General features: G+C 40.0%; 1 long non-coding RNA gene across 2 annotated transcripts in view; it reads right to left on the bottom strand.

Moving 5' to 3' along the window:
* Positions 1–7502: 7502 nt before the first annotated feature.
* The window catches only part of LOC143842477 (uncharacterized), a 138133-nt gene continuing 127858 nt past the window's right edge, over positions 7503–17777 (bottom strand). For both annotated transcript variants that reach the window (XR_013233130.1, XR_013233128.1), the window contains one exon: positions 7503–8035. This is a non-coding gene — a long non-coding RNA (uncharacterized LOC143842477). The remainder of the gene's footprint in view (positions 8036–17777) is intronic.

Raw genomic sequence — 17777 nt, 5'->3', positions numbered from 1 at the left:
TTTCCAATATAGTATGTGTTCCTATGGGCTACAAATGCAAGGTGTTCATATAATCTTATCTCCCCCACTTTTCATTTCACACCAACCCCCTTGTGATTTCTCCAAAAGTCAGTTCTGGAAGTCAGAAATGTTGTGAACAAAAAGCCATGCACCATGGGAGGCTACAATGAGAAAGCATAATCTGGTAAAATTGTCTTCCTCTCCCTTTTTTTCCAGGACAACTTGTTGAACCAGTGGAAAGAGTATATATATAGTATATATCCCTGAGAGGCCAGGTCCAAGCAGAGGATCACTCCTCAACCCAAACTACCACCTCTCGGTATACTTGTCAAGAGTTGACAAGTTACAAAACAGGCTAACTCAGCACTCCCTCTGGTAGACTGCCCATCACCCCTGAGTCTATCCCAAAGTCTAAGGGACCCAGGGGCAACCAAAGTCTATCTGAGAACAAAGCAGGATAACCAAATCCAGGGGGAAAAATACCCAAAACAAAAGTAGCTGTAGCCAAGAAAGGCATCTGTGTAGGTGGTTCCTTTAATAGCTTCAAAAATCAGACACGTTTTAGAAATTATTTCATGCTTATTAAGGAGCACAAGACAAACTATATGAGTTAGTGTAAAATAATGAAAGTATGCACTATAACTAGCTTCATTACTTGATACTCACAACAGGAGGGTTTCTGTAATCAAGAATCCAAAGAGCATAGTCAGAATCTAAGAAGCTCAAGAAGTCTAAACAATGAAGTATTTGGCATCCAGCAATGTCCAAAATGACAAAAAGTAAAAGGGTGTGATGGTACCCAAAGTTACTACTCAAATACCCAAAAGTAAAACTAAGTAATAGAATACCCAAAAATAATACTAAGAACTTAAGCAATAATGTTTTATGGACATTCTCCCATGTAGAGCCCACTCAAACACTTAATGAAAATGTCATATTAATTTGGCTTATGACCAATCAGAGTCTTAGCAACCGGATGACAGATCAGTCTCAATGTCCAATCATGAACTATTGTTTAAGTGTTGCCAATGTAACATTACTTGACCTGCTGTAACAAGAAGGTCAAGCTCTCATGCCTAGCAAAGCCATTATTAATTAGAAGAAGAAGAAACTGGGAAAACTTACCTTCAAATGTCCAGAGATGGGCTGATGTTGAGCACATCTGTAGGTGTGTTCCAAATAAACTTTTGTATTAAAGAGTTTCATTAATGAAACAAAGTCCTAAAGAAAAAAGAGTAAAATAAAAAAAGGGAGGGGAGAGAAAAGCAAAGCAAAATATAATGTTGACAGCACAATTTCCTGCAGAAGAATTAAACCATCATTATTTCCGTGTTCTCCTCTAACTTCTTATATATTATACATAATTCTTTAATACATTTATATTCTCTTATTAAACTTCGTTTTCAAAGCCTTCAGTTAGTAAGTCATTTTTATCTCTCTGTTGCAAAAATTCCAATAGGGGCTTCCAATTTTTATTCAGGTGTGTTCCATGGACAACTAGTAATTGAAAAGAATAGCCTTAAAGGCACATCAGTATTACAAAAGCGGGCCCAAAACAAATCCTGAACACAACATTTTAGCAAAAGGCAAAATGTTGGTTTTCCACTACAATATGTCACCTGATTCTTTCACTGTAACCCCCAGTTAACTTTTTATGCAAGAATTCCATGATGTTCTGGGTACCTTTCCAGATGATGCAGGGTCTGTTATGGGAAGTAGAAACAGGGATGGAGATGCAGTGTTTTGAACATGCTGCACTTGCAGTTCTTTAAATGCTCATGCACTTTTATTAGAGATACAATTTGATAGTCAAGGAACATTGTCATAATTATATACATGTGCAAAATTAGTTAAAGAACCATTTTCTTTCAGTTTTTAAGTCCCCCCTCACTCTCCATTTTGACCCCAGTACCACTCTCTGTGTTTGTTTGTTTGTTTGTTTTGCAGAAAACACAATAAATTGAAGAGTAAATAGCATGATGGAATCATAGAGGACAAAGAGATGAGTTACCTGATATTTGGAGAGGAGTGGTGGTAATAATTTGTTCTTGGAGTTTTTGTTCGCAAACTTCTTCTATCTTGACTTAAACAGAAATCCCCCCCTTCATTACTGTCAATCATTTTTGTGTTAAGCTATGAATTTACATTTCATTATGATATAGTGCAGTGAAATCACAAAAATCATCTTCCTCCAGTTTTGTTTTTTGTTTTTTTACAAAAATGCAAGGTGTGGCATATCAAGATAGGACAGACATATCCAGCAGAATGTCTTTCAACATCTTGCTGATAGTTAGAGCAGTTCCTCAGTGGAACAGGATTCCTGGGGAGGTGGTGGGTTCTCCTTCTTTGGAAGTGTTTAAACAGAGACTAGATAGTCATCTGACAGAAATGCTGATTGTATTAACTTAGGTAGATTATGAGTGGATGGACAGGAAGGGATGTGCCAGTGTTTGTCTCTTGTGGCCCTTCCTTGGCCCTACCCAAGGAATTGTTGATCACCACTGTGTGATGGTAGGTGAATTTCCTCCAGGCCAGGCTGGATTCTGGAGATTTTTTGGGGGGGAGGGGGATAATTTGATCAGTGTGGGTAGGCAGGTAGTTATGAGTTCTTGCATTGCGCAGAGGATTGGACTAGATGACTCTGAAGGTCCTTTCCAACTCTATGATTTATTATCTGCTTTCCACAAGGATTTAGTGACTATATAGTAGGCTGATAGCCACTGCATAAAGATTATACAAATGGATTAATAAATAACATTACAAAAACATTAAACTTCCAATTGAGAAAAAATAAATTAGAGGCAAGAGTTTCAAAAGATCCTTATCACTGGGTGTATTCTCACAATTGTTTATGGAGTCAAAGATGCTTCTTCAGATGGATAACACACAACAGACTGTCACTGGGCCATTAAGTAAGGGTGTGATGTTACTATCTTAAGTGAGAATTAAATCTTTTTGTCATAGGAGATTCAACTTGAATTTGCTCTTTGCCCTGTGGAGTACATCTGATCATAAGGATGTCATCCTGACAGAACTTCCAGATTAGTCTAACACTAATGGGCCTCTTTGCCTAGTAACTAAAAACAAGAAAAAGGTTAACCTTTAAATGAAAAGGCTAAGACACTTTCAACAAGCGATGCTGAGATTATCATTTTGTGTGGTTATTATGGCCTACAATTGAGGAAAACCATTTATGAATACAAATCATAGTCCATAGAAATGTAAATGTTGAATTTGAAAGGTCTGGTGTATGTGTAGTCATTTGTTCTTGTGAAGAGATATGAACTTAAAAGTTAACCACTGGCCATCATCAACTACTGATTGCTACCTTTATTATGACACTTCTTGACCTTGCATAGCTAATGCACTCAAATTAGTATAATATCATTGCATGACTTACCTCTCTTGTGAGAGTACAAATGCTTGGGCCCTCTATCAAGTACGCCGTCACAAAAATAATAAACATTCAAAACATGATGCCTCAAAAGTATTTTGTTTTAACTATATGATATGGCACAGTAGGGCAAGTATATAAGATGTAGGCATTCTGAGAGTCCCGGTTTTCATTTTTAAATGTTCTGCTAGCTTTCATAGCTGTTCAGATTCTTTTTCTGTGACATCAATAACGATAACAGAATGTAGAAAAATATATTGTTTTTCAGCTGCCTTATGAACCAACACGTATAAGTATATTTGTGGATTCTTTCTATAAATTGACTCTGAATCACTGTCATTGATTTTTGGAAAATATAGTTTCAGTGGTCAAGGATTTGAGGAGATACGACTACTAACAATGTTTTCTTGTTTTCTGGGTTATTGAAAAAACCTTCTTGGTTCTATAACTTTCAAGGACTAATTTCAAGCATGTACAGTTTTAGTGATGATACCTGAAGCTGAATTAACTTCAAGTACAAAAGCGACTTTGGTATTCTGAAGTGTCTTCACACATCCAAGATCTACTATGAACTAGTCCAAGTCAGAACTGATTTTGTAGTACGTATACTTTTGGAATTGTTTCTAATTGGAAATAGGGGAGGGACATTGAATTGTATGTTTGTGTTGAATTATGTTGGTTTGTAAGCCACTTCAAAAACCCTGGAAAAGTGGCATAAAATTCACAGAGTAAATAAAAAATTATATTCAGTGTTGAGCACTGTAAACATGAAGCAAAGTAGGAATCAAGATATAAATTTTTCCTCAGGAGCTGATCACCACTTCCTTGCATCCTTCATATCAGTTTAATACGCAGGACAAGAACTTGCCAAATGGTTGCACCATGCAGTTTGTTTTAGATACATACTGTTTAGACATTCTGATATACCCCAGGTTCTTCAAAAAGAGTGATATTCCCTTGGAATTCCATGCCACAAATTTATTCTTCTATAGCCTGTTCTGTAACGAGCCATATCTAATGGGAGTGGGAGAGTAAAATTATCACTACAGTGGCAATCAGGACTTACCCCCGGGCGCATTTGCCGCTGAAGGGAAGCCCTCGCCAAAAGAAATGCTGAGGGACTACAAGTACCACAATCCTTTGGGGCCAGGTGGCTGGGGATGCCTGGAAAGGAGGGGGTCAAAATCACTCCTCCCAGGCTCCCCCTGGGTGCCCATTTAGGGAGAGGTTGCCTACCCTCCCTCCTTTTGTTTTATAGCTAAGAGTCACACAAAATATAGAGGTTGTTGAACTGCAATGTTTTACTTAAAAAATAAGAATTAAAAAGAATTAAAAATTTTGTTCATGAGAGTTTATTTGTCACAACTTGTGGGATTTGGGTATGGGGGAGGAACCATATATGAGCAGTCCCAGCCTGAGTGCAGGCTTGCTATAGAAAGTGGCCTCCGTAAGAAGCTGTGGGTAGGCAGAGCCGGGCAGCCATCCCTCATGGAAGAGGAGCCTTGACGGCAAAACCTGCATTTCCGGGTGGCTCAGGAACATGGCAGAGGTTCATGCCTCAACGTGTTTTCAAATATGGTCACCTCCCTGACATCCAACAGGTCACTGGGGCGCGCAGGAAGCCCCGCAGGATGCTGGAGGGCCCCGGGCATGCCTGATGGATTAATACTTGGCTACCTTGTGGCCAGAGGGCCACAAGAGGGCTGGTTCCTTCACCCCCATGCTCTCCAATGCTTGGTTATTGTTTATAAAGTTGTGGCTGATTTAAAAAGCAAAAAAAGCAGTTGTTTCATGTCTTTGTGGCAAAAAGATATTCCCCTACGAGGCAATATTTTTTCTGATATTAGATACCATTTCCATATACCTAATTCTTGCTATTTGGCCATAATTTACCACAAGTTTATGGGCCCTTCTTTATGGAATTCATATGATATAATCCTTTGGATGAGTCAAGAATGTGTGTATTGGGGAGGGGGCTATATTATATGTATACATATGTGCCTGAGTAACCTAATTTTAGATGGAGAATTATGCATTAGGACACAAATCAAAAGCTATTATATTTTCTGTGGTAGTGTAAATGGCAGACCTCTTTGAATCCATAATTCAGCTGTCATAATCTCTTAGAAATATCATTGACCTTTCGAAATTTCTGTCACAGAAAAGAATAGAGGAAGAACATTAAATTGGATTGCATTACTGACAAGCAGTTACATGAATGCAATTTGAGCCACTTTAAGAAGTACTTAAAATGAATTGCCCTGTCCTATATATTTTTATCAGTCACATGCTAAAATAGCAAAATTTGTTCTTAATGTGTTATATGTATTAAAATCAATGTAGAAGAAATGCACACTGGCTGTTTACTAAGCAGAGTCTCATGGGCTGCTAGATATGCTTTAAGCCAGTGTTAAACTATATACTTCAGACGTTTTCAAGGGGGGAGGGGGAATCAAACAATTTCAACCAGTTGTATTCAGTCTCTATGTAAAGCACTTAAGAGGAATCATTTGTGCTTTTAGAATTGGATGCTGTTAAGGTGCAGCAAAGACTCACAGCAGCTGCCGGTTGACACTGTGGAGTGCTGGCTGGAGGCAGACATGACTGTCCCAGCAGCCCTGGTGCACTGTGTGCTTGCAGCGTGCAGAACGTAAAATGGAGAGGCAGGACCGCAGCACCTATAAAGGTGCCGCGTGTGCAGGATGCCGTGGAGCAGCTTCTTCAGGATGCCACGGAGCAGCTTCCCACCCTCCCATCCTATGTCAATGCTTGAAGTGGATGTTCTCTGTTAATATTTCGTCACAATTGCAAGTTCGCATGGGATGGAACCTGTTGGCAGGGAGTATGGTGTGCAATCAGACTCCCTGGGGGTCGGGACATCCGTAAGAGGTGGCATGTAAACGAGCATGACTTACTCGGCTGGCAGGCCAGGGGCTCGTTTTTCCAGGTGGCCTGGGGACAGCCAAATGAGGTGGACGCCCAATGGTTCCCCCACATTGGTTGCTTCCCTTAGGGCGGACTTCAGTAGGCAAGGGGATCTGCTTTCCAGGCTGGGAATGGTGTTGCCTCTAGACTCTGCGGGTTGTTGTGCAGTCCACTGATTGCTAGGTCAGTTTCCCTCTCCCATGCTGCGCCAACCCTCCCATGGGGAGGTAATAAAATCTGTAGCCTTTTTAATCCCATCATTGGTTTGTCATGTCTTATTCCAGCCCAAAATGCCCTCCTGCGAGTCCATATGATGACAAAGAGAAGAGTGGGAAAGCTGTAGTGGTCTGAAGCCAAAGATCCGGCAGCATCACCAATCCTTCCCCACCTCTTATGCAGTGTCTTTCATGACATAGGTAATTTCTGCCAATACTTTCTTTTGGTTCAGCCTCCCTCCACCCTTGGACATACACTGTATTGTACATTCTTCCTGAGGATTCCTGGACTTTAGCAAGGTGCTCAGTGGTGTCAATTAATATGCCAGGTAGCATAAGATTTGAAACATAGATATTATAGCCCCTTGGTCTCAGAATTCTAAAGCAGCATTCTGTCAAACTTTCTGCCTCTGAGTGCATCCTAGAATATATCACGCATGCACTATTGTTGCCATGTATTAAATGAAACAGTAGTATTGAAAAGGCTGTCTTCTAGGAAAGATTGTGTGCATTACTGATCTCACTGACCAAAATTAAATACCCTTTTGAGGAACATTCCCACCTCCTCAATTCTACCTTATGGGATGGTTTAGTGAATTTCTGTCACAAAGGAATTGCTGGTGTTAACAATTTTTGAAGTCATCCTTCTCAGTCTCAGATTGCAGGAAAAAGCCAAAGCAGAGATTCAGTGCTGATGACTGACTTACAACTTGCTGATTTAACAGCTTTTACTCAGATGTCATCGCTATATTGAACCACCTTAACCACAGATGTTGCTCAGAAAAGCCAGCTATGGAACAGGTAAATAGGAAACCAACATCAATCACACGCAAAAATAAATGAGATTTTCTTTCAAAACAAGTTTTTAATTGATTTTAAGAATCCTTTGAAAAAGCTTCTCTGAAGCTTTTTAATTTAGTTTCCCCCCTCAGAGTTCAAGCAAGAGGTGAATCAAATTTTGTCTTTAGTATCAATCAGCACAGTTAAACAAAGCATTGCTCATTGCTGCAGTCTATATAGAACATGATGTTACAGAAGTAAATAATTGCAGAACGTGTAAGGAAAAACACTGGACGCACACAAGCCTTTTCAACTCGTTCACTATCATTTCTCAGGGAAGAATGGATTTGAAAGCTTAGTTCTGTACACCATTTTAAAAGATAATTGATTGTTTTGATGGACATCCCTTGTTTCAATTGTATTCTGTAATTCAGATTTTACCATGGGCATATCTTTACCAAAATGCAGCATGAAAATAGTTTACATAAAACTAGTGAATACTTTTATTTTCATAACAATGATTGCAATATACCTTCACTCATAAGACCCTCTTATGAGTGCCGAATACATACATTTTGTAAAAACCAGTCCATGGTCTATGTTCTTGTTTTGCGTAGAAGATACAGCAGCAATTCACCTGTAGTTGTGATGATACTTAAACAAGGCACAGGAAGCTTAGTCTGAACTCTGTTCTCATTGGTTCAAGTAGAACTTTGTTTTGCTAAGAAAGGAAGAATGAGATTATTTTTAATTTTAGACATCCTTACTGTCCTATGAATGCTTTCCTGAGAATAAACACAATGAACAAAGTGGAATTTTGAATAAAATCTGAATAAACATCCATAGGACAGTTCTGAAAGGTTTACAAATATCAGTCAAAGATCACATTGTTATCATAGTTTCCAACATCCTATGAGTTTCTCGTGAAGCCTTTGGCCTCATTACTGCTATTGTCACAATATTTACACATTACAAGCATCAAAAGTGGAATGTAGTTTCAATTGAATGGCTTGAGGGACAGGGGAGAAACCGTGGTTCAATGGCAGAGCATTTGCTTTGTATGTAGAAGGTTCCGGGATTCCCTGTTGACATAGTAATTAATAGAGCAACAGTGCATAACCTGATTAAAGTGTAGATAAAGGTTTAATTAGGAACTAATATACTTAATAACAAAGAGAACAGGTAGAAATAGGCTCCTAACTACCTGTCTAGCTGAGAGAGACAGAGAAACTAAGTGCAGAACTTCTAAGAACAAGGAGAAAATTGACCTAAGAGTAGCAATCTGGACAAGGAATTACATTAAACAGAAAAGAAGGTGCTAACCGCACTATTCCATCTAATTGACTTGACACCCACTACAGGGTAATCTTCTCTTCTTCTTTGTACACCAGATATTTCTTTTCCAACATGCCAAGCAGCTCTCATCAAAAGGTTCAGGTCATAGATAATGTGAAAGAACTCCATCTGACTCAGGGAACTGGTGCAATGAGAGTAGTCAATATTATTTATTTAGTTAGTTAGTTAGTTAGCTAGTTAGCTAGTTAGGTAGCTAGTTATCTGCTTTATATGCCACCCTCCCAGTGAGTGGTGTACAACATCAGAACAGTAAAAAGAATATGAGGTTAAAATAGCTAATAACACTTTTAAACCTTTTAAAAATCACATCTGTGACTAACAGCAGCATCAGTTATAATTATTATATCTAGCAGAATTACATTCAAGGGGTCTGTTTCCAGATTAAGATGTTTTTGTTGTGGGTGATTTCTGGAGGGGGGACATTTAATGTTATAAGATCACTGGCCCCAACCAAAAGCTAGACAGATCTTGCATGCTCTGTAGAACTGTACCAGCTCTGTCATGGCCCAGATCTCCTCCAGGAACTCAGTTCACCAAATAGGGGCCAGGACTGAAAATGTCCTGGCCCTTTTCGAGGCCAGACATGTAGTGAGGCCAGACATACTTCCTTGGGACCAGGGACTACCAACCATTTGGTATTTACAGAGCGAGACATAGGCAGATATACGGTTCCTCAGGTACACCATGCCCAGATTGTGAAGGACCTTAATAGTAGGTACCAATAACTTAAACCTGATCTGGAATTCAGCAAGAAACCAGTGCAGCCGACAAAGCACAGGCCGAATATGGACACTTCAAGATATTCCCGCGATGGACACTTCAAGATATTCCCGCGGGCTGCTGAATTCTGGACCAACTGCAGTATCTGGGCCAGGGAAAAGGACAGGCTGGCATAGATAGAGTTACAAAAGTCCATTCTAGAGGTGATCATTGCATGGATCACTGTGGCTAGGTGCTCTGGGATCAGGTAGTATGCTAGTAGTTTGGGTTGGCAGAGGTGGAATAATGCCGGCCATGTTACTCTTGTGATCTGTACCTCAATGGCAAGAAAGGCATCAAAGATCATGTCCAGATTCCTGGCTTCATGCATGTCCATAAGCTATACACCATCCAGGCAGGGTAAGTGCACTTCTTCTCTTAGTGCTTTCCTACCTAGCCACAGGATCTCTGCCATTGAAAGGTTGAGTTTCAGGCACTTTTGCTTGATCCATCCTGTCACAGCTTCTAGGCAACTGGCAAATTACTCTGGGGGTGAGTCCAGGTGGTCATCAATGAGTCCAGGTGGTCACCAGAGCATTCTCTGTTCTGGCCCCCACCTGGTGGAATGAGCTCCCAGAGGAGATCAGGGCCCTGACGGAGCTTAAACAGTTGCGCAGGGCCTGCAAAAAGGAGCTCCTCCACCAGGCATTTGGCCGAGACCAGACGTAATCAATCAGCGACCAAGGGCCCCTGCTCCCCCCCCTCAGAATCCCATCAATAAGCCCTGGACCTGTTTGTATTACTATATTGTTTACTGTTATACTGTGTTGTTATTTGGTTACAATTATTAGTTATCAGTTATACATGTTCTACAGACTGTTTTATGTATTGTTTTCTGTTATAATGTAAACCGCCCTGAGCCTCCGGGGAGGGCGGTATAGAAGTATGATAAATAAATAAATAAATAAATAAATAAATAAATAAATAAATAAATAAATAAATAAATAAATAAATGTATTATTAGTAGTATTATTAATTACATTTATAGCCCACCTTCCTCTAAAGACTCAAGGTGGGTTACATAAAATATAAATTCCATCTTGTTGTTAGGTGCCAAGTCATGTCCGATCCATCGCAACCCCATGGACAATGATCCTCCAGGCTTTCCTGTCCTCTACAATTCCAACCTGCCTCCATCAGAGTGGCCAATGCCATTTCAATCCCATGACCAAGCTGGAAGACTAGCTGAAATGGATTCAGGACTGAAGTTTCCTCTAGGTATGCCTTTTCAACTCCCAGAAACTCCAAGTATGAGATGGGCAGCAGTTGGCCGGGTCTTGTAGATCCAGAGCTGGGTTCTTCGATAGAGGCTGAACTACAGCCTCCTTCATTGACTTTGGGAACTCCCCTGCAGAGAGGGTGGTTGATTATCTCTTGGAGGGAGCCTCCTATCCTTAGACAGTAAATCCTGAGGAAGAATATCTATGGATATTTCAACTTTAGGTTTGTTTGTTTTTAATCATTTCTGAGAAAGGATTTTTATACCCATTGATTAGGTTAATGTGTGGGCATGGCACTTGGTCTCTTTTCCAAACATATCTCTTCTTAATCATATGTCAGACAGCAACAAATGTCAACGCTGTCATTTTCATTAATACAGAATTGCTTTCTTATACTTTATCACATAAAAACAAAGATGATAAAGAAAAATAATCTTAGCTTTGATGTCTTTCCACTTGATGTTAGTAATTTGACAAGTCATAAAGAAGCAAGAATAATATAAAACATTTCTCCTGCTGAGTTGTAAATACATTTTGTTCAACTGTAGTGTGACTACCCCCCTCTAAATTTCTAATCATCAGGCTCTTGAACTAGAAACATATCAAATCCACAATTTCCAAATTAGTGCCAACTGCCATGAAAATGCTAGAGGGCGTCACCCCAAAGGTCAGACATGACCCAGTGCTTGCACAGGGGATACATTTACCTTTAGTGCAATTTTACGAGAGGTAATCTTATATACAGAATACAAGCTGAGATGGCTTTCGTGTATGTATGTATATATATATACATATATAACAATATACATATACGTATATGTATATGTATATACATATACATATACATATACATATACATATACATATACATATACATATACATATACATATACATATGTATATGTATATATATGTATATATATGTATATATATATGTGTGTGTGTGTGTGTGTATATATATATATATATATATATATATATATATATATATATATACGTGTGTGTACATACATACATACATACATACACACACACATAGTAGTGGCCTTTAGTGCTATCACACAGAATTCTGGCTCAATGGAAATAAAAACAGCCCTTTTGTAGATGGCTGGTAGAGTATCCCCTCAGAATTCTCTGGTAGCCTCCCAAAACCAAAATAAATACATGCCTTCATCTGTAAATGTAATCTGAAGGTGTAATAAAAACCAATGAGATATGTACAGAGTAAGCAGTCAAGGATAGCAGCCCGAGTGTAGCATTCTCATGTCCAGTTGTTCCCCTTTGAATTATTTAGTAACACTTGCTTTACAATCCTTTGGGTTCCACGTTCAGTACGCCTTGTTACAAAACAAATCCTCTGTTGTCCTGACATTGTCTTAGTGCTTACTTGCATTAATGAAAAGAAAGGACTCTCTTTCCTGTTTAAAGAGGGACATGCTAAATTGCCCTTCTGTCATTCTCCCAAAATAAAGATCAGCTTTCTGGGATAGCCTTTTGGGAAGCATGCATGGATGGGATCGGACTGCACAATCACATTAAGAAACAACTTTGTTGAAGAATACAATGCAACAGAAACACTCTGTTTTTCTAATTTGAGGATCTGTTTCTTCCCTTCAGCTAGAAAGTTCCAAGGATCAGAAACGTATAAAATGGAAAGCCTGTCAAATAAACCAAATAGCCATAGCTTGTCATAATCCAAAGTAAAGCTTTCTTGCAACTATGGATAGCCATAACACTAGGAGTGAAATAAAACAGAACAAGCTATACTTTCATGAATGACCTGTGTCAAAGAATCTTTTGAATCTTACCAGAGTTCAGTTAATGCCATTTTAATAAACTTTGCCCCTTCAATATCCACCTACCTCCATGCTTCCAAAATCTAGAGTAAGGCTAACTATCCTAGGATTTCAAGCAAGCAAAAAAGTGGTGCTTAATAATAAAGGGCCTTGGTGTCTCCCTCAGATAATAAAACTATATCTATTATATATTCTTCACTATTGTCACCTGCAGTGTCTATAAGATTGAGAGCATTTCTGCACCCTTTAAATGTAGTGAAATGCTTACCTTAAGTAGTTGTTATACTCTGGCCCCTCCATATGATGTCACCAACATCCAGCATCTGGGCAGTAACCGCCTGATACATCCTCCATTTTAAAGCACTAGTTGGAGAATCACATAAAATGGATTCCCCAACCTATTCAGCACTACCTAAGGGAGACCAACCAGCAGGCAACAAGCAGAGGGAGATATGGAACTGAAATGCACTAAAGATGCCTGCCTCTTCCCGCCCTCGCCCCACCTCCCTCTCCTTTGTTCCTGAGGATGGGAATGTCCTTTTTAAAAGGTCTAACATCCTGGAGCAACAAATAGGCAGACAAGCATGCAGGCAATGCCAGAAATATTTTTTCCCAAAAGTTATAGCACAAAGTATGCATCTAAAGTCCCCCCCCCCAAAGATCTGTGTGGATCACAAGATCTGTGTGGATAATGAATGTCTCATACATTGTAAAGACAGCAGAAAACAAATATGGTGCATCTTTTAAAAATTTGTTTCTGCAAGTGCTAATATCAAGGTGAGGGGATCATGTCCTAACTGTGCACAATTAAGAATCAAGAATCAGAGTAAAGGTCTGATTCTGATTCTACAATTAGAGTTCATAAAAAATGTGCCATGCTTTGGACTTGGCTAAAAAGGTGTGAAAGGTGTGTGTACCACCACTTCCCAAGGGCCCTCATCCTGAGCCTCCCTCCTATGGCACCCACCATAATTCCATCCAATATACTGGACTATCAATGTATCCCACATTTTTCTACTGCTGCTTGTTGTTTCACTTCATTACTGTTAATCTAAGTTATCTGTATTGTTCTGTTTTATGTGAACCGCCTTTGGGGAGGGGAGTTTATGAATGAATGAATGAATGAATGAATGAATGAATGAATGAATGAATGAATGAATGAATGAATGAATGAATGAAGATTAGTGTATTCAGACCTGATTTCACCTCAGGTTAGCTTCAGCTGCAGTTATCAAGAACATCTTATAGATGTCCCATCAACATCTGCAGTTCAGACATCTCCACACCTGTTTTTCCCATGGTGGGCTACCCACCTAAAGCAACCTATGATTCATAGCCCTCTATTAAACCTCATCTTTCCCATAAGTTGGAGAAGCTAGATCCCCTTCCCAAACAAAAATCCTTTTGAAGCATCTTATGTTGTGTTTCCTCATCCTCACTACATGTCTTCCTTGACCACTGTTGGAGTCAAGTATATATACAATGTCATAAAACAAGGTGTTACACATTGCATAAAGGAATGGCATGGGGATAATATCTTCAGCTATGTTCCACTCTCAGGCTACTGTCCTTTATTTATTCCAAAAAAATTATATCACAAGATACACCAGGGCAAGCAATTGGAGAGGTTTTCAGTTCAACTTCCATTAGTATTGCAATGGGGGGGGGGGGATACATAGGGTATAAAATGAGTCTCCATTAGATTATGGTTTTGTCATTTAATCTATGTTACAACAGGAGAAAATAACCTTCCCCTTGTCTGATGTGAAAATGCCCTGAAGCTAGCAAAATGTGGTATTTTAATCATATCTTTGACACACTCTCTTTGTAAGCCTGTATTTTATGTAAAACATAGAAGCTTATTGTTACAAGGCTGTTGATTACCTGAAGGAATTCACTGTGACTGCAGTGATCAGACAGAGGAACACAGCAGTGTGCCGTGTAATATAGCCATTTGACATGTTCTTCTTCTGTCATTGCTGTAGGCATTAGATCTTGTTGCTGAGTAGAGGATAATACAATTTGAATTGCAAGCCATAAAAAGACAGCAAACCAATGTTTATACCAAGGTCCCTTTATGTGAATAACATACAGCATGTTGTGTATTTGAAGAAAATTTCACATTTCCAAATACAATCTGTCAACAAGGAGGCAAGCCACAAAATGCAGCAAAACTATGTATGAAACCAACTGTTTGTGTTAAGGTTCCTGTGCTCTTATGACTACAGAGATTATTGAGACTTTTGAAAAATATGATAGATGGAAGACAGACAGATGGACGGACAGACAGACAGACTGATGAAATTGCTTTATAATGAATCATGCCATTGGTCCATCAAAATCCATATTGTCTATTCAGGCTGGCAACAGTTCTCCAAGGCCTCAGATAGAGGTCTTTCACATTACCTGCTACTTGAATGTTTTTACTTGGAGATCCTGGCAATTGAACCTGGGATCTCCTGAATTTCAAGCAGATGCTGTACCACTGAGCTATGCCCACCTCCCATTTGAGATATTTCAATCCTTTTCTATTTTCCAGAATTGATCTTACATTTTGGTGTATGGACCAAAAGCAATAATACACCGGATGATCTGTGACTGGATCTGCATGTTTGTTGTTCCCTATGAAGCACCTGTAGGAGTTTAACCATTTCTCCTTTGAATATTTGCCTGACCTCAGAGTACCCACCGAGACTGAGGGCCATTTCGCACGGCTTCAAAATAGCACAATGGTTGCTAATTGAAAACGCTACTAATTTGCCTTAACGTACGACGTCGCAGACAATCTGCAACACTCCTGAAACCAATCAGCAAAAAGCGCTTCGTTGTAGCGCTTTTAGGGGAATCCAGAAAAGTGGATTCACCCTCCAGATAGCGATACACTCCTGCAACCAATCTGCAACACTAGCGCTAAAGACCTGTGCATTACCATTGTTGCTGGTTCTTCAAAGTCCCTCCTCCTGAGCCTGTCCTCCAAACTTCCGGCAAAGCGATCGCCATTTTTTTTTCTCCGAGCGAGCGGGGATAAACGCACCAGCGAGCCTCTTTCTGTTTAGAGGCTTCCCTGGCTTCAGTCCTTCACCTTTAGTCACTAAGCACAAACCACATAAAAGCCCGTTTGCTGAAATAAAGTCCCTTTATTTTTTACACATTAATTCAGCCGAAAATCGGGCCCGTGAGAGGGGGGGGGATTTTTTTTTTATCACTCGAGGCAGCGTGCCAACGATCATACAATCAAACGACAGCTCACATTAGGCAGCTGGATGGGTCTCTCCGTTGCAACGAATCTACCTAGATTCGTTGCTATGGGTCTGTTTTTTTTTTTAAAAACCTTTCTTAAAGGGAAAGGGGCTGTTTGGGAGCATGCTAACGGCTGCCCATTGGCTGCTTGACGGCCAGGGGCGGGACGAGCTTGGCAATAGCGCTTCCTTTCTAGCGATTTCTGCCGAGACCGGAAGCCTGTGGTAAACGCTAAAAAACGCAACTGATTCCACTACAAAGGCAGGTATGCATAACGACGAATTCCACTATTTTAAATGGCGATTTTTCATTCCGCAAACAATTTGCAACAAAGATCCCCGTGCGAAAAGGCCCTGATATTTGCTTTGTTGGATGAAACTAGCATTCATTAATCAGGTGCCCTGTACATTATCACAGAAAGTAATGTAATATGGTGATTTCATGAAAATAGTAAAAGATATTTATAGTTTTTAGGCCTGCATAACTTGTGGCTTATCATGCGTAACTTCACTACAGTAACCCATTAGCTATATATGGCAGCCCATTGAGGATGAGTAAACTTGATTTGCTGCCTGAAAGCTAAGAACTGGGAAAATAGTAGAAGGTGGGGCAGGGGATTCAAGTTAAGCTTGTATCATTTGTGCCCATAAAGTCCGAAATTGTTCCAAAGTCTGACCTATTGTTCTAATAAACTACTTTCAATACTATCCGTCTCTGGGTTCATGGCATAAGGTAAATCACAGGCACCGTGCCAGATATTTTTTTTTCTCCCTGAAGCATGCTGCTTGATCACTTGTCCTAATACAACATTCTCTCAGAAATCTTTTTCATTGTTAGTGATAAGCAAGCCACCTTGGAACTAACTGGCAGTACCACAAGTTGCAGGGTGTACCTCTCCTGGTACAGCTCCTGCAAGCTCCAAGACGGCTACAGAGGTGACCCATTATCCAGTTTGAAGCCAGGCAGTGATTGCAGAAATGGAAGCCAAGCATGATTCTTTGGGTTCCATCCCTGCAGGCTCCAAGGCAGTTGGTGGAGGGGCTCTTCAGACCATCTTGGAGCTGTGTAGCAGGCGCTCAGATGAGGATGGCTTTTCCTATGCCATTCCTAGAGGTTTCAAGATAGACTGCAGCAGGGTGCTGACTCTTCCCTTGGACCAACAGTAGATGCAAGCTACTCTTCCTTTTATATTGATCTGGCATCCCAAGCAAGGTAGTGTACCAGCCCTAGCAGGATGTATGAATACACACTACCTTCTTGTATAAGTTCTGTGGGTTGGTTCATATATGTAGGTTTCTCGCTTGAGGACTGCATCCTTAAGTAGTGTGCTGAATGTGTGAATGAACTATTGTAATTCAAAGAGAAATATTCATTCAGATATTAACAAATCAAAAGCAGCTGACAAACTGGGTTCATATCAAATTTTAGTAGATTTGTGGACTGTGAACTGAAGTTCATGAACCGAAGAAAACAGCCATGAATTTTGGTGCAATTTGTCATGGCTCATGGCAGTTCGATATGAGCTGTTCACAAGAAATATCTGAGTGGCTGGGAGCTCCCCATTGCACTGCTATTTGATTTAAGTAGCTGAGAGTCATATAAACTACCACTGCTTTCTGCCCCCAGTAGGTTTTTTTGTGGGGAGCAGAAATGGTTAAATGGTCCTGCTTTTTGCTCCCCACTGTTTTTTTGCAAGAAGCAGAAAAGTGGGGGGTTAAACTTTAAGTGGCTCACAAACCTATATGAACTGGTTCAGTTTGTAAACCAGCATATCTGTTCATAGAGATTCATTACCCATGGATCACAAACCATACTGAACTGTATGCTATGGAGGCAAGAGTTGGTGGATGAGGTGAAGGAGGTGGGGACCCTAGGGGGAAGTGACCATGTCCTCATAGAATTCCTTTTGAGATTGGGAGCCAAGGAAGCTTGTAGCCAGACGCGGATGTTGGATTTTCGTAGGGCAAACTTTAATAAACTCAGAGACATGATGAGTGTCATACCATGGACGAGAATGCTGGAAGGGAAGGGAGCATGTGAAGGGTGGGCGCTACTCAAACAAGAGCTATTGCATGCTCAATCAATGACTATT

Source organism: Paroedura picta, chromosome 7 (assembly GCF_049243985.1).
Source record: "Paroedura picta isolate Pp20150507F chromosome 7, Ppicta_v3.0, whole genome shotgun sequence".
Lineage (NCBI taxonomy): Eukaryota > Metazoa > Chordata > Lepidosauria > Squamata > Gekkonidae > Paroedura > Paroedura picta.
The sequence above is the reverse complement of the archived record's forward strand: the minus strand, read 5'-3'. Positions and strand labels throughout refer to the sequence as shown.